General features: G+C 58.0%; 2 long non-coding RNA genes across 2 annotated transcripts; both read right to left on the bottom strand.

The window, feature by feature from the left end:
- Nucleotides 1–4,052: 4,052 nt before the first annotated feature.
- On the bottom strand, nt 4,053–4,970 carry LOC115598834. Its single transcript, XR_003987962.1, has 3 exons — nt 4,902–4,970; nt 4,267–4,630; nt 4,053–4,139 (listed from the first exon to the last, which is right to left on the bottom strand). It is a non-coding gene; the product is annotated as an uncharacterized LOC115598834 (long non-coding RNA).
- An 8,213-nt stretch (nt 4,971–13,183) lies between these two features.
- Nucleotides 13,184–14,544, bottom strand: LOC115598833. The gene is made up of 2 exons (XR_003987961.1): nt 14,363–14,544; nt 13,184–13,361 (listed from the first exon to the last, which is right to left on the bottom strand). It is a non-coding gene; the product is annotated as an uncharacterized LOC115598833 (long non-coding RNA).
- Nucleotides 14,545–16,937: the final 2,393 nt, after the last annotated feature.

Genomic DNA, 16,937 nt, shown 5'->3' with positions numbered 1-16,937 from the left:
AGGTGAGCTGTAAGAACTCAGCACCAGCTGATGATGCCCAGGACACTGAGCAGGACTGCTGTGAGGAGGAAGCGTTCATCCTCAGCTGTGACCAGGGCTGTCCCCGTGGAGGTGTGCTTGGTGACGAGGCTGATCATTCCAGGTGAAACGCCCTCCATTTTACACTCTGCCTTCTTCCTGCAGCTGCCAAACAAAGCCCTGAAGACAAAGCAGTGCTGGGGTTTATAAGAGCTCTGCTGAGTTAAACCCTGACTCCCTTCTGCCCTGTGCCTCCTTGCAGCACCAGCCTAAAGAAGGGTAACCTGGCTGTCCAACAAGCTGGGGCCAGGGCACTCACAGGGCTAAGCTGATGTGCAGGTAGCAGGAGAGACCAGGACAAATGCTGTGTGCTCTGCAGGCTTGGGGATCATCATTCCACCAGGACCTTCACCCCAACAGAGCCGCTTCCTCCGCCTGGGATGACATTAGGGAGCTTTAAGTGGGAGAGCCAGGGGACAGGAGTGTTCTTGGGGCCATGATGGGGCAGTGGTGAAAGTACCGTCAGGAAGATGGAGGCAGCAAGATTGTCCTTGGCTCATGTCATCAGCGCCAGAAGCACAGGCCTGGGAAGGACCATCTTGATCTCTCCAGCTCCCTCCCAGCCTGCAGGATGTTCAAGGTCTGACCTGCTAGGGACCTGACTGAGGCATCAGGGTCATCATCACAGCGCTTGAGAGCTGTAACAGAGAGAAAGAAATAAAAAGAGAAAAAAAGAAAAGAAGAAAGAAAGAAAGGTGAGCAGTGGTGAAACCCTGGTGTCTGCACAGACCCTTCTATGCAAGCCCCTTCCTTCTCTTTCCCTGACTGGGAGGAGCAGGGATGGGACAGTCACAGCTTCTTCCTCCTTTCCCTGCAGCAGCAGAGCCAGGAATGCCAGCACCCTGCCCAGGCTCTCTCCCCTGCCCCACCAGCACCCCTCTGACCCTACTCACCATCCCACACAACCTCCATCGTCCGTTTGGATCCGTTCCTCCCCAGGCGCTGCGCAGCAGTCCCTGTGCACAGAGCTCCCGTCAGACCTCCCCCTCCCCAGCACTGCGGCAGCACAGCCCCCGGCCCGGCCAGCTCGGCCGCACGCCCTCCTGCCCAGCACTCCGCACGGATGGCCCCGAGCAAGTCCCCGAGGGAGCTGCTGACACTGAGCCAGGCGGCCACCAAGGCCTGGGCAGGCCAGGGCAGAGCAGAGGGGGCAGCAGGAGGCCAGGGCCCTGCCCGAGACAGCCACAGGGCTGCTCCTGCCTGCCAGGGCAGCGCCGGGGGCTGGGGCCGGGCTGCCAGAAGAGGGTCCCCGGGGGCTGTGGCTCACCGATGAATCTGATGGCCTCCAATCTCACGCTGGCCTGGGAGTCCCGCAGGTAGGGCAGGCTGAAGCACACGTAATCTTCCACCCTGCTCCTGTCCTGCTTCAGCTGGAGAGTGCCCAAGGTCATGTCATGGGGCTGGCACAGACCCTTCCCCACCCCCAACGTGTGCAAGAGCAGTCCCTCTGCCCATCCCACCCCTTCCCCCCCAGGCACAGCCACACCCTGGGCACATGGGGCATCCCTTGTCCAGCCCAGGCCCTGGCACCTGGGGGTTGTCCTCACCAAAGTCTCTCCGATCAGCCAGGTCTTCTGCTTCTTAAGAACCCTCTTCAGCTTCCTCCAGCCCAGGAACTTGGCACAGATGAGGAGGCCTTTGCCAGAGGCCTGCAAAACAGCAGCAGGTGGGAGCTGGCACCACAGCTCAGAGAAGGAGACCTGTTGTCCCCCTCCTCTTGGCAAGGCTGCCAGCTGTCCCCAGCTACTTCTGGGAAGAGGCAGCTGGGGACAGAGCCTGAATGCCCGGGCTTCAATGCCCGAGGCAGGGACACGGGGCAGCCACCACCTCAGCTATGGCACTCTCACAGCCAGCACAAGAGAAACGGGCAAGGGCTGATGAGCTGCTGCTGCCAGGGCTGGGGCAGAGGGAAGGAAGGGCAAAGCAGGTGCTCAGCTTTCAGCTCTCTACCTCAGCCACACTCCTGCTCTCAGCGTTCACGTGCAGGAAGAGTGAGAGCACGACCCTGCGTGTCGCCTCCTTCATCTCTGCCTTGTCTCTGCTCGCCACAGCCTTCATGGTGTCTTCAAAGAGGCTGAGGGAGAGCTCTTGAACCTGGCTGGACTCCTGGTGGGAAGGAAGGAAGAGAGCGTGACTGCAGCAAAGTGTAACTCTAGAGGCTGAGGCCAAGGAGAAGCCACACTGGGTACAGAGCCCAGCAGCCCTCCCAGCAGAGCCCAGGGGCGTGAGGAGGGCAGCAGCCCTGCCCAAGTGCTGCCGGCGGGGCTGGGCTGGAGGGCAGCTGTCCTTGTCCCATGCCCCTCGACGGGATCAGGCTCCCACATCAGCCTTACATCACCAAAGAGGGCTGCGAGCTTCTCCACCAGCATCAGAGCGACAGGGCTGGCCTCTTTCCTCTTCAGCTGGCCCATCATGGTGCAGAAGAAGAGCAAGGCCTCCATCCTGATGTCTCTGGATGGATCCTTCAGGCACGCCAGGATGCTCTCCACCAGAGAGCTGCCCCGCATTTCTCTTGCCTGGAGGAAACAGAGAATTGCTGTGAGGGTGGAGCAGTGGAGGAGCAGCCTGGCACAAACGCCCTGCGTGCTGAGCACCAGCCTCCCACCCGGCTTCCCGGCAGGCGCTGCACGTGCCGATGGGGATGAAGGAGAGAGCAAGGAGAGCAAAGGCTCTGTGGCCCCTGCTCAGCCACCCCTCTCTCTGCTGACAGCCACCTCCTTCCTCGCAGCCAGGCCCAAGCCAGCGCGTTACCCCTGCCCCAGCCCCAGGCTGCCAAGGCGGCTCCGCCTGACTACGCCTCGCTCACCATCTGTGGATCTCCTGCGAGTGCCACCAAGCCCCGGAGTGCCCTCAGACGGACTGTCTGTGTGCCATGGCTCAGGTAGGAGTGGAGGAGGCGCAGGTCACTCCAGTCCTTTCCAAGGCCCTGGCAGCCCAGCAGCTGAAAGAACAACAGTGGTGAGAGATGGGCAGAGCTGCGGGACCTTGGCACTCTGCAGCTCCTGGCTACCCCTGCCAGGTCGGGGCCTGGGGGCTGACACAGCCCCTCCGGGGGGCAGCCCTGCCTGTGGACACGTGGGGGTGCTGAGCACTGCCCCAGCAGGAAGGGCTGGATGGAGGCCCCAGGGACTGACTGGCAGCAGAGCCCTCTGTCCCAGCTCCAGGGACTGTCATCCCACCTGGCAGCAGCCGCCTGTGCCAGAGGGACGGCTTCAGGAGCATCTGGCAGAGGCACTGCTTCCCACCAGGCTTACCTCAGTATAGAAAATCAAGGCAAAGTTGGTCTGCCATTCCCTCCTGTGAGTGAGAATCTCCTTCATGTGCTGGAACAGGAGGCGTTGCTGCTCAGCTGGGCTCTTCCTCAGCTCTCTGGGCAGGAAAAGAAAAGCAGTGCTGGCAGTGAGCAGGGCAGGCAAAGCCTTGCTGGGATTGCCCTGCCCAGCCCAGCCAGGCCAGCCCAGGCCAGGACACGCCTTTGCCCCCAGCCACAGCCTCCACACCACTTGCTGCTGACTGCGCCCTGCTCTCTCCCCAGGCAAGGAGCACCCCTTGCCACTCGGATCGCTCCCTGGCCAGCGCTGCGGCTGCCGCCTGGGGCCTGGGTGCCTGGGGACTTCTCTGCCCCCGGGGATGGGGCTGCCGAGGCACTGCTGCCTACAAAGGGCTCTCACCTGGCCAGCAGACTGATTCCTCTCTCGAGGGTGTCTGCTTGCAGCATCATGTCCCAGCCGCCCTCCTCCTGGATGTTCTGGACATGGCCTTGACAGCCAGCAGCGTGCAGCAGAACTTTAATGCCCTCCACTGCCAGCCTGTGTGCAGAGCAAGGTCCGGTTACACACAGAGCAGGGGCCCAGGCCGAGGGCCCAGGGGAAGGAATGGCAGGGGAAGGGGATGGCGCACCCGAAAGGGACGGGTTGATCAGCCCCAGGCTGCTCCCGCCCCAGGATCACTGCAGCCAGGGAAAGTTTGAAGGTCAAGCTCATGAGGAGCCTGGGGAAGAGCGCTTCCAGGATCCTCTGGCCGCGGGGCCGCTGGCTGAGCCTGTACAGGACCTGGCTTGCCTGCAGAAAGACACAGGGACAGCTCTCAGGGCAAGGAAGCTGCTGGGGCACTGCCAAAGCCCCTGGGCTGCACGTGAAGCCATCAACTGCCTTGAAGTCGTGAGCAAGAGCTGCTCTGGTCACTCACAGATGGGATAGCACAGATTGGTCTCCAGCCCTGGATCACACTGAGCAGCCAGTCAAGAACTGTCTCTGAAGTGCTGGGCAGGGACAGCAGCATCTCCCACATGGCCAGTGCAGCGCTGCAAGCCAGAACACTCTGTTAGCAGGGCTGCCTTGGCCACTGTGCTGTGCCTGGGCTATGGAGCAAGTCCCCAGGGCTCTTGGGGCTCATACTTGTCACAGGAGGGACTGATCCTCAAGAGGGTCTGAACTGTTTCCTCAGGGCAGCACTCGCTGAGCAGACCAAGCACGGATCTCAGGAGGAACTGCCCTGGTTCCGTGCACACTTCCTCCACTTCTCTGTGGATGCACCTCAAGATTTTTTCTGTCTGCAGGGAACAGAGGGGAGGATGGTGCTGCCACTGGGCTGCAACCATCCCCTCAGATGCCACACACAGGGAGGGGTCCCTCCCAGCAGCCTCAGGGAAGAATCCCCACACCCATCTGCCATGGCCAGGAGGTGGCCAGAGCCCCTTCCCACTGCAGCCTCTGCTCCTTCATATGCCTCTGTACCCGTCAGGGTGCAGAGGGCTTTGGGGGAGAAACCTCCCTGGGGGGTTTGCACAGGGGAAACTGTGACCTGCTCTGAAAATGCCAGACCTGCGAGACATCCTGCAGACTCCTGAGGGTGGAGGGGCAAAGGTTGACTACCAGATCTCTCACACACTCTTTGTCCCGCTCCTGCAACAAGAGAAGGTTATGGGGCTCTCTTTTCTTTTTTTTTTTCTTTTTTCCCCAGCTTTGCCCAGAGGGCAGCTGTCTGGGAAGGCATCTTTGAGCGTGGGGGCAGCTGGAGCAGGCACAAGGCAGGTGAGAGTCTCTGTAGGTACCTCTCCTAGCTCTTCCTGAGCATCCGCACTCATCTCCTGGCCCTCTTCCGCTGAATACCAAAGGAAGGTGGCATCAGGATTGGGATCTAAGAAAGCAAGGGAGGAGAGTGAGCTGAAGGTGCTGGCAGGAGTAACTGAAGGGCCCTACCCGGCACCCAGCCCCGTGCCAGCTCCCGAGGAGAGAGCCAGCCCTGGGCAGGGGGATCCAAAGAGGGGACTGGCACGGAAGAGGCCAGGGATGTGCCCAGCAGCCACTGCCATGCAGGAGCACAGCAAAGCAGCCAAACGCCCCTCACTCACCTGTCTCCATCAGCTGGACCACCTTGTCTGGGACGGGGAGACTGATCTCTTCCGCCCCATCCTCGACCCAGGCCAGCCGGAGGTGGCTCCCGGACCTCCGCTCAGTCCTGAGGAAGGAGGAGAGGCCATGATGGGTGGGCATGGGGGTGGCAGTGCTGCTGGCCCCAAGGCTGCACGGCCTGCGGGGAGAGCCCGTGGGGCCAAGGGGGCTGCATGGGGGCAGGGAGATGTCAGGGACGGGCTCTGCATGGGGCAGTGAGGCTCTGCTCCTGGGCAGCCTGTGAAGAACCCCAGCCCTCAGGGGCTGGGCAGAAGCTCCCGATGGACAAACCACAAAGGCCTTTCATGAGCCCTCACATTTGACCCTGCAGTTCCCACCCAGCCCCAGCCCCTGGCTCTTACCTCTCTTGGGGACAGAGCAGCCCCTGGGAATTGCCATGGTTCTCTTGGGAACCAAGGCGGCTTTCTCCAGACACAAAAAGACCAGACATGGCTCAGGGCTCCTAGGTAGCTCTCTGCTCCTGTCTGGCCTGATCGCTGTCCTCTTGGACACTGAGCCAGGGCCACCCCAGCACTAGGAAGGTACCCGGGGTCCAGGGGTGTCACCAATGATGTAAGAAAGGGGTCCCATTGTCACCTGGCACCCAGGGTGTACAGGCAGGCACTGGAACATCCACACCCAACTATGACACAGGCTCCCGGGGAGCTGCACGCACAAGCTCTGTGGGGGGAAGGTGTAGAAGAGGTGTCTCAGCCTTGGGAGGAGATGGCATAAAAGGAGGGGATGCAGTCCCAGCAGTCCCATGGCCAGGGCAGCAGCTCTTGATTCAAACATTCAAGCACAGTTCAAGCATCCTAAGTCAGCCCTCCTCGGCTTGTTACCCACTTTTTGGACATGAGTGATCCTGCTCCGATCAAAATGGAAGTTAACCGACCGTATTTTAGAACTAACATCAAGTAAACATCGGAATTTCCCAGAAGGTGGCATTCTTGTCCATCATGTCTCCAAAACATCCCTCATTTTTTTGCCCCTCACAAGTTGAGGTTGTAGCCAGTCCTTCTGAATTGCCTTCCTATTTAAAGCCTCAGCTAAGGTCAGCTTTTCCGTAAAAGTAAATCTGTTTATTTTGCAAAATCATTAGAACCCTGTGTGACCCGTTCTGCTCTGTATGAACTGGGCTAGCCTGGTTTTGGCAGAATTATCAATAAATACAACATAAACTGAGGAATAGAGCTTCAGGTGGTTATTTTAAAATTCTTTGTGATCCCCGGTGTGCTGGCATCACTCTCCAGGGGATGCCCAGGGGCTTGAGCAGACAAGACCCCACAAGTGGGGCCACCTCCTGGCCATGGCAGATGGGTGTGGGGATTCTTCCCTGAGGCTGCTGGGAGGGACCCCTCCCTGTGTGTGGCCTTTGCCCAGGGGTGAAGAAATCCACACAGCTTGTCCCAGGAGGTTCCTCTCCCTTACAGCAGGGACCTCATCCCCTTCCCCTGTCTGTAGAACAGCAGACTGGCCAGGGCTGGCTCCATTGATCCAGCCCCTGCTCTTAACTAACCAGAGGGCTTGTGCTTAATGTTTGTCCCGGTTTTTGAACCTTCCCCCACCCCTTGATTTCAGGGTGCTTTTTACCAAGCCATGATGGCAGAGGCTGCTGCATGGTAAGGAAGGGGACAGACCCACTCTGCACTGTGCTCTGTGGCTCAGTCAGCTCTTAGGTTACTTTCCCAATTAGCTCCAGTCTCTGACCCACTCCCCAGGCTAGGGATCCCAGGCTGCCACCAAATTTGACTTTCTAGGCCCAGATTGGCATTGAAGGCAGCAGCATGAAGTCTGGGATGGGTTTCCAGTCATCCCTGGCCAGTCTCCTGTGGACCTGTCTGCCAGACTCTCCCCAGCTTGTTCAGGGCCCCATACAAAAGAGTTTCTTTTCTGAGGGACTCTAGAGAGAGGCTTCACCACGTCACTGTCCCATGGAACAGGCATCCTCCAGACACACACAACACCCAAGGCAGCCTCTGTCTCCTCCTTCCTGACAGAGGCAGACACAGCTGTTACCTTGGTCACCACATCCACAGGCATGGGGCTGCATCCATCTTGCCAGTTAATTCCCAAGAACTGCATCTCTTGACCAAGTCCCTTGACCTTGCTTCTCTCAATGCCAAACCTGCCTTCCAACAGAAGCTGCATCATATTCTTGCCTTCTCCAGAGGCTTGCTACCAGGCAAGCTACACAGCTGCTGATTCAGACATTCCTTTGAGTTGGAAGTGACCTCTAGAGGTCATGTAATCTAAACCCCCCTGCAAGAAATAGGGACATCCACAACTAGATCCTCAGCTTGCTCAGAGCCTCATCACACCTCACCTTGAAGAGCTCCAGGATTTAGGCCTCAGACTCAAGAGGTTTCAATCACCATTCGTATCAGAGTCCTGCTTTTCACTTCCTCTCAGATGCCCCAGAAGGACCCTCTTGAAAAGTTGCTGCAGGAAGGAGCCCTGAGTCCCCAGCCCCACACAGAGGAGCTGCTGTTTGCTAAGAGGAACGGGAACCCAGGAGGGGCTGTGCTCACGGCAGCTTTTGTGCCCCCCGGCCCAGGAGTTTCCCATCCCCACCCCCAGGACACGGCCCCTGCCCAGCTGCAGGGCATCAGCCCGAGTGCCCGGCCCGGCTGCTCATGGCCGGGGCTGCTGCGGGGCTCTGCTTTGCAGGCAGGGCTGGACACGGGGGGCTGGGCAGCAGGGGAGGACGAGGGAGGTTTGAATGCGCTGCAGGTCGGAGGGGGGAACGGCCTTTCCAGCCAGGGGGGCTCCGGGTGTCCCCGGGCAGAAAGGAGCTGAGCGGGGAAGCCAGCGCTGGGCTGCGCTTTGCTTTGCAGCCTCGGTCACCAGCAAGTCACCGCTGCCCTCCAGTGTCCCTGTCCCGCACTGCCAGGGCTCAAGTCCCGGGAGGTATCGCTTCTGCCCGCCTTCAGACGGGCCACTCGAGAGAAACAGCGCAGAAATCTCTCCCTTTCTCATCTAGCTTGGTGGCAAAGCAAATGCCCAGCCAGCTCTCTGCACTGACCGCTGTAGCAAGAAACAGCCTTTTGCTTCCAAAGGCAGAGGGCGGGAAGCAGAGGGCAGGCTGCTGGGCTTTGGGTTTTTTTTTTTCTGTATCCACTCTGCCTTGTCTGCATCTCAAACGTGCCCTGTGACACTCCCAGCTTGCGATTCACGCCTCTGCTCCCCGTTTCTCCTCTCGGGCACTTCCACACGCACACACCCCACCAGCTCCAGCACGGCTGAGGAGTCCCTGACGAGCTGCAGGGCCATGGCATCCCTTCAGGAGAATTTTGGGGTCCCGTTGCTACCCGAGACCTCGGTGTGGCTGCACAATTTACTGAGCAGGTAGAAGAATGTGACTGCCAAAATAGGGGAGGGGGAAATGGGAGCTGGGGGTGCAAAGCAATGCAGCAGCTTGCAGTAGTGTAGGATTTGTTTATAGAGGTCAGGATAAGGATGGTCTAAGGATCCCATGAACATGGGGCACAAGGAGGTGGCTGTCTCATGGAGAGCAGATGATGAGCAGTTTTGAGCCTGGAGCCAGCAGGAGAGCAACACTAAGGGTGTCGATCCCTGCCCTTGAATCTCTACAGACAGCAAGTGCTCCATTCAGAGAATTACAGTGAGCAGACAGCGGCGTGACCAAGGCCAGGTGGGTTCTGCTTGTGATTCCTGGGCTCTCAGAGGATATTCCTGAGGTGCCGAGGCTGCTGTCTGCCCCTTTTCACAGCCCTTTAACCAACCAAACCCCCAGGACTTGATCCAACTCGGCCGCCGCCTTTCGCCAGGCGGCTCCCGGGCAATAAATGTCTTTCTTCCCCTTGAGCCATCGTTCCAGAGGGCGCTTGGAGCGCTGTCAGGAAAGCAGCCCAGCTTTCTGGTTGGTGCGGGCTCTATGCCTGCCCCAGCTCCCCCCGCCCGCCGCCTCCCCCCAGAACCGGGGCTGCCCGCCCGCCCCTCGGCCCCGCCCCCCCCGGCGCCACAGCCAATCGCGGCCCGGCACAGCGCCCGGCCCCGCCCAATCCCGTTCCTTGTTTTGGATCCGGCATTGCGGCCGGGTTCCCGGTGTCTCTGCGGACCGACCGGAGCCGACCGGACCGTGCTGGGCGGGACCCAGTGCTACCTTGGCTCTCGATTGGCTGTGGCCCCTGGAGGGGCGGGGCCTGGGTCTATATAAGGCTTTGCGGAGAAGGCGGCGCCGGTGCTGCCACTCTGAGGCGACCGTGAGTGGGCGGGGAGCGGGGCGGGGCGGTTCGGGAGGGGACGGGCAGCGCAGCGCTGGAGGGCGCGGGGGCCGCTGCTCGGGTGGGCGGAGCCGGGAAGGGAGGGGCCGGGGCATCCCCGGCTCGGGTGCTGGGGAGCGGCGCGAGTCCGGCCGGCTGCTCCCCGAGGGCGAGGGGCTGCGGCAGTGCTGGGGTTCTCTCGGCCGGAGGGGAGTCCCGGGGGTCGAGGCCGCAGTTCCTGGGTCTTGTTGTCTGGTGTCATTACAAACCCCGGGTGTTACAGTGACTGAAGTGTAATGAAGTTCAAAGAAGGGCAAGCAAGGGTTGGTGGTGGGGGCGCTGCCTCCTCCCCAGCACTGCGGGTGGTGCCTCCGCCTTTCCCGGGGGCTGCTGGGGGTGGGGGGGGTTCCCGCTGGGTGCTGGGGGACAGATCCGGCTCAGCCATCCCGGTGTGGCCAAGTGCTGCGTGTCCAGCGCTGGGCCCTGGAGCCCCGGGGCCGGGAGTTGCCCCGTGCCCCCCAGGCCTGGCCCTGTGCTGTCAGCTCGGTGACACTGCAGTGGGGACAGGGAGTGATTTGTGTCCTTGTCAACAGCCCCGGCGCTGCGGCAGAGCCGGGAGCAGCTTCGGCTGGAGGCAGCGGGCAGGAGAGGAGATGGAGTGGAGCTGTGGATCCCACAGTGGATCAGGATTCTCTGAGCTGGAGCTCCAATAAAGCTTGCGGGGCTGGAGCTGAAATCAGGGTGTGGGGGTGGAGCTGAAACACTGCAGAGCTGGAATAAAGCTTGTGGGGCTGAAACACTGACCATGGGGCTGGAGTGGTGCAGAGCTGGAGCTGAGACATCCCCGAGCTGAGGAGTGCAGGAATGGAGCTGAGACACCCGCAGTGAATCAGGATTCTCTGAGCTGGAGCTCCAATAAAGCTTGTGGGGCTGGAGCTGAAATCTTGTGGGGCTGGGATAGATCCTGGAGAGCAAGAGCTGAAATAAAATGTGGGGCAGAGGCTGGAGCTGCAATAAAGAGTGTGGGGTTGGAGCTGAGACACTGCAGAGCTGGAATAAAGCTTGTGGGGCTGAAACACTGACCATGGGGCTGGAGTGGTGCAGAGATGGAGCTGAAAATGCTGCATCGCTGGAGCTGAGAATCCCAGAGTGGAGCTGGAATCTCTGAGCTGGAGCTCCAATAAAGCTTGTGGGGCTGGAGCTGAAATCAGGGTGTGGGGGTGGAGCTGAAACACTGCAGAGCTGGAATAAAGCTTGTGGGGCTGAAACACTGACCATGGGGCTGGAGTGGTGCAGAGCTGGAGCTGAAACACAACAGAGCTGGAGCTGAGACATCCCCTAACTGAAGAGTGCAGGAATGGAGCTGAGACACCCGCAGTGGATCAGGATTCTCTGAGCTGGAGCTCCAATAAAGCTTGTGGGGCTGGAGCTGAAATCTTGTGGGGCTGGGTTAGATCCTGGAGAGCAAGAGCTGAAATAAAATGTGGGGCAGAGGCTGGAATAAAGAATGTAGGGCTGGAGCTGAGACATGGCAGAGCTGGAATAAAGCTTGTGGGGCTGAAACACTGACCATGGGGCTGGAGTGGTGCAGAGATGGAGCTGAAAATGCTGCATCGCTGGAGCTGAGAATCCCAGAGTGGGGCTGGAATCTCTGAGCTGGAGCTCCAATAAAGCTTGTGGGGCTGGAGCTGAAATCAGGGTGTGGGGGTGGAGCTGAAACACTGCAGAGCTGGAATAAAGCTTGTGGGGCTGAAACACTGACCATGGGGCTGGAGTGGTGCAGAGCTGGAGCTGAGACATCCCCGAGCTGAGGAGTGCAGGAATGGAGCTGAGACACCCGCAGTGGATCAGGATTCTCTGAGCTGGAGCTCCAATAAAGCTTGTGGGGCTGGAGCTGAAATCTTGTGGGGCTGGGATAGATCCTGGAGAGCAAGAGCTGAAATAAAATGTGGGGCAGAGGCTGGAATAAAGAATGTAGGGCTGGAGCTGAGACATGGCAGAGCTGGAATAAAGCTTGTGGGGCTGAAACACTGACTATGGGGCTGGAGTGGTGCAGAGATAGAGCTGAAACACTGCAGAGCTGGAGCTGAGACATCCCCGAGCTGAAGAGTGCAGGGCTGGAGCTGAAATCACTGCTGTGGGGCTGGAGCTGACATGAAACCTGCAGAGCTGGGGCTGAACTCAACCCTGCCGTGGGGCTGGGAGAGCCGAGCTGAGCAGGGGAGCGGGGCTGAGAGGCAGAGCCCGGGGCAGGGGCTGCAACAGCCGCTGCGGACCTGGGGGGGAGCAAAGCCCCCGGGGCCGGGACCGCCGGGATCTGCGGCCGCGGGTGTCAGCGGAACCGGGACAGGCCCGGAGAGCGCGGGGCGGGCAGGGGCAGCGGTGTCTGGGCCCGTTCCCGGGGCAGTTCCAGGCCGCCCCAGCCGGGCCTCGGCCTGTGCCCGGCAGCCACCCCGAGACAGGACCCCCTCTTCCCGGGGAGCCGCTGCCACTGCCGCCCCCCGGAGCCTTCGGGCTCGGTCCAGGACCTCCTCGCGACCCCCGGCGCCCCTTCCCCAGGCTGGGGGTGGCCCCACTCACTGAGGTCCTGAGGCCGCCCCCGCCTCTCCGGACGGGACGGCGACACCGCAGCCCCGGACCCGCCAAGGTCGCTCCTGCTCCTTCCCGTTTCCTGTCCCTTCTGGGCCTGGCCTGGTCCTTTCCTCCCAGGATTCCCATCCTGGGACCACCGCCTGCGCCCGAAAGGGGCGGTTGCATTGGGACGGGGGTGTCGGGGGGAGCATGAGGCGGTGCGGGGCTGTGGCTCCCGCAGCACGCAGGGTGTTGTCACTCAGCGGGTGGCCGTGTCCCGCAGCCCTCGGGCTGTCCCGGTGGCGGGGGGGAGCATCCTTCCTTCGCACCCCCCCGTGCTGTGCCCATCGCTCTCCAGGAGTGAACAACACCGGGACGAAGCCCCCGGCTGTCCTAGAGCTCACCTTTCGGGAGAGATCTCTGCTCCTGGCCTCAGTGAGACACCGACCCCTCAAAGCCACGTGTTTTAATGAGTTCTGCCTGGAAAGCCCGTGAAAATGACAATAAAACAAGATTTCCAGTCACCTCAAGGGCTCCCTCTTTAGTTTTCAGAGCCAAAGGGAGGGAACAACCTCCACCCCGTGAAGCTGACAAGATTTCCAGCACTTTTGCTCCCCCAAAATAACAGAAGTATCCCAGTCTGGCAGCTGCCTCAAAAAGAGGGGTCAAGCACCCCAGCCCGGGCAGCACCGCCAATTTTGGGCTATTTTCTTCCCCCTGGGGAGGTGCCATCATCTGAGACATCCACCCCCCCCCCAAAAAAAAAAATGCCAAAGGGGTTAAAACTTGCAGAGCTCAACAGTTAAGATGCAATTTACATCATTTATACAGCACTTAATGGGACCCTGCATTTATTCCAGCTAAAACAGCATCATTTTCCCTTAGGAAACAGAGAAACAAGGAAGGTTAAAGAAAAGTTAAGTATAAAAAAATATTTCAGAGTCATTGTCACTTCCCCTCCTTCTCAGGTGAATAAATGGGCAGTTTTGGGGGGGTCTCTGGTGGGACAGAGGAGGCCTCTCAGATGCTTTCATGAGAGGGGGACAGAGGCTGGGGCAGGTGACGTTCCTCCAAGCCCTGTTCCCATCAAGATCTGAAAGAAAACAAACATAAAATCCCAGATGTTTCAAACCACTATTTCCATGGCAGAAGCAGGGAGGGTCTGTTGGGTTTGTTTGTCTTTCTTTTAAACTCAGGTCTGTTCTTCCCCAGAATAACACAGAAATTCAATGTAAACCCGAAGTTTACCGACCGTATTTTAGAACTAACATCAAGTAAACATCGGAATTTCCCAGAAGGTGGCATTCTTGTCCATCATGTCTCCAAAAAGTCCCTCATTTTTTCCCCCTCACAAGTTGAGGTTGTACCCAGTCCTTCTGAATTGCCTTCCTATTTAAAGCCTCAGCTAAGGTCAGCTTTTCCGTAAAAGTAAATCTGTTTATTTTGCAAAATCATTAGAACCCTGTGTGACCCGTTCTGCTCTGTATGAACTGGGCTAGCCTGGTTTTGGCAGAATTATCAATAAATACAGCATAAACTGAGGAATAGAGCTTCAGGTGGTTATTTTAAAATTCTTTGTGATCCCCGGTGTGCTGGCATCACTCTCCAGGGAACGCCCAGGGGCTTGAGCAGACAAGACCCCACAAGTGGTGTTGCCTTTGCCCAGGGGTGAAGAAATCCACACAGCTTGTCCCAGGAGGTTCCTCTCCCTTACAGCAGGGACCTCATCCCCTTCCCCTGTCTGTAGAACAGCAGACTGGCCAGGGCTGGCTCCATTGATCCAGCCCCTGCTCTTAACTAACCAGAGGGCTTGTGCTAAATGTTTGTCCCGGATTTTGAACCTTTCCCCACCCCTTGATTTCAGGGTGCTTTTTACCAAGCCATGATGGCAGAGGCTGCTGCATGGTAAGGAAGGGGACAGACCCACTCTGCACTGTGCTCTGTGGCTCAGTCAGCTCTTAGGTTACTTTCCCAATTAGCTCCAGTCTCTGACCCACTCCCCTCTGGGATCCCAGGCTGCCACCAAATTTGCCTTTCTAGGCCCAGATTGGCATTGCAGGCAGCAGCATGAAGTCTGGGACATGAAGTTCTCACCTTTCTTGAAAGAAGTCCTCTTCTGTGTTTCCCCACACAGTGTCATCATCCATGTCCTACAGATGCTCTGAACCTCCACCCTTCTCCACTGCAGTTTGGACCAGTCCATGGCAGATGGTTGGGCTGGGGGGGCTTTCACGCTGCTTGTGCCCTGGTGCTCTCAGGTCCTTGTGCAGTGGATGCACTCTGCTGCTGAGGGAAGAGAAAAAAAAAATGCACGAGCAACATCAGTCCTGGTGAACCATTGTGTTCCCTTGGACTCCATACTCAAGTTCCAGCATGTCAGGCACAGCAGTGCTCAGCAGTGCTGGTACTTCACTGAAGACATGACAGTCCACAGCTCATCTCCACTCCCCATCAGAATTCCACACTGCCACATGGGACTGTTGAAAGGCAAGAGAGTTTTGCTGATGGCTCCTCAGCTCTTTACTTGATGGATCAGGTTCTGAATAGGAAGGGGGGAGCCTCTGTTGCTTCAAAAACAACACTGATGGGCTACATCATGCCAGCCAAAGTCTTCTGGACATTTCACAAGCCCTTCAGGAAAAAGGATTGTTTCTCCAAATCTAATTCCTCCTCTTGTGATGAGGGAGGGAAGAGCGGCCTCACAAGCACTTGCTGCTCAAGCTTTCACAGAAGACTCTCTCCTCACCCTTTGGACAGGATTTGATCTCTCCCCTTCATCAGAGCTCTCTCCCACACGCTCCATCTTTGTTGTGCCTTCTGTAGCACAGGGCTCAGCTGCCTTTCCTCTCTGCCTGACCACAGGGGCAACCTGGGGGGAATTGATCCGAAACCCCCACTCCCTGTCCCCCTGGGTCAGGAGGGGGAAGCAGCACTGCTTCTTGCAGGCTCTGACACAACAGTGCCCTGGGCCACTACTGGCCAAGGCACATCAGTAAAAGCCACTCTCAAAGCTCACGTGGAGGCCATACTTGTGTTACAATTCCAACAGCTGCATCTATGCCTACTGATATCAGACCACCTTTGCAGCTTATTAACAATAATTAATACATAGAAACAGGGACAGGCATTTCTAAAACCTCTAAAATCTGATGGACTCAGGTTGGATTGAAGGGAGGATGTGTCATTTCCCATTTAAAAATATTAGAACCAAACTGTAACTCGGTTCAGTACCTATTGCCACAGGTAACCTGGTAGAGCCACTGCCCAGCTTACTGCAGAACAGACCAGTGGGGTAAGACAACACAAAGCCAATGCCCTTTGCCCAACACCCCTAGTCAAGAAGAAACAGATTAAAGAGCTTTAAAGAAGAAATTGTATCAGATAGAGCAAGTGGGGCAACAGTGAGGATGAGCCTTTATTAACCAGGCTGTCCCAGCACCTCACCTTATGCACAGGGGACATGCACAATCCTGCTTACAGGATGTTCCCCTCCTTGGCTGGGTCCCCCTATCCCTTTAAGGGAAAATCAGAGCGTTTCTCCCCTGGTTAAATCTCCCACTTACTTCCTAGGGGAAGAGGAAAAAGGGGATGAGGGAGAGAGACTCAAAGACTGCAAAAAAAGCAGTAGCACAAATTTCATGAAATGGCAATAGTGAATTACAAAGATGTACAACACAGCTAAATATGGAAACTGCCTCCTCAGTTGGTAATTCTGGCTCCACCACACTTGTCCCCCACTGGACTCATCAGCAGATAGGGCTGCCCAAGCCCAGGGTCCAAGTGACAGGCCCCAAGTGACAGCCTTACAGCAACCAAACTGGTCCTAACTGGCAAGGCAGAAGACAACCCGTCTCCATGAACTCTGTTCTTCTACAGCACAGAAACAAGGAACAGCAGCAGAAGTACAGCATGCAGCACAAAACAAACAGGCCCCAACCCAAACAACACACCAGCCAGAAAAGCCACCAGGGGGTTCTTTTCAGACCCATTTCATACAGAGCACCATGGGAAGGAATACTGTCAGTAGCCCACTTGAGCCACCTGAACCATCCTCTCCATCCCAGGGGCACAGCTGCTCCCCATCCTCACTGCCACATCAGCACCTGACACTGCCCTATCCCAGGCACCTTTTTCTCCTGCTCCTCTCAGACCAGGACACTCTTGCAGATCAAACAAGCCCAAGGCTCTAACCTGCACCCAAGATAAACACTGCCTTCCTCTCACAATAATAACTCCTCCATTTCTACCCTCCAAACACAGAGACAGTGTTTCTTGCCCTCCTTACAGGTTTGCCCCTCTTCTCTGGGCAGCTTCACCAGAGGAAAAACAGCCAGAGGCCCAAGACCCCAGTCCTGCTTACAGGGAGCTCACCCAGCACAAAGCTGGCCAGGGCAGCAAAGATGCTGGCAATGCTCTGGTGGGACAGTCAGGTCCCTTTGCCCATGGGGCCTCCTTACCTCCACTTCACTCATCCAGGCTTCCTCTGCTCACTCTTGGTTTATGCTTTTTTCCACACACCATGGAGGCCTCCACTTTCTTCTCCTGCACCTCCTGCTGCAAAGGCAAGAGGACACAATCAGCACCCACAAGTCCCTGCTCGTCCACCAGGCCTCGCAGGGGACCCCCTGGCTACTGCACAGGCCCCGCTCATCCTCCTGGGAAGTTGCAG

This window comes from Calypte anna, chromosome 10 (assembly GCF_003957555.1).
Source record: "Calypte anna isolate BGI_N300 chromosome 10, bCalAnn1_v1.p, whole genome shotgun sequence".
NCBI classification, from domain to species: domain Eukaryota; kingdom Metazoa; phylum Chordata; class Aves; order Apodiformes; family Trochilidae; genus Calypte; species Calypte anna.
This window is presented reverse-complemented; position numbering and strand designations above follow the sequence as displayed.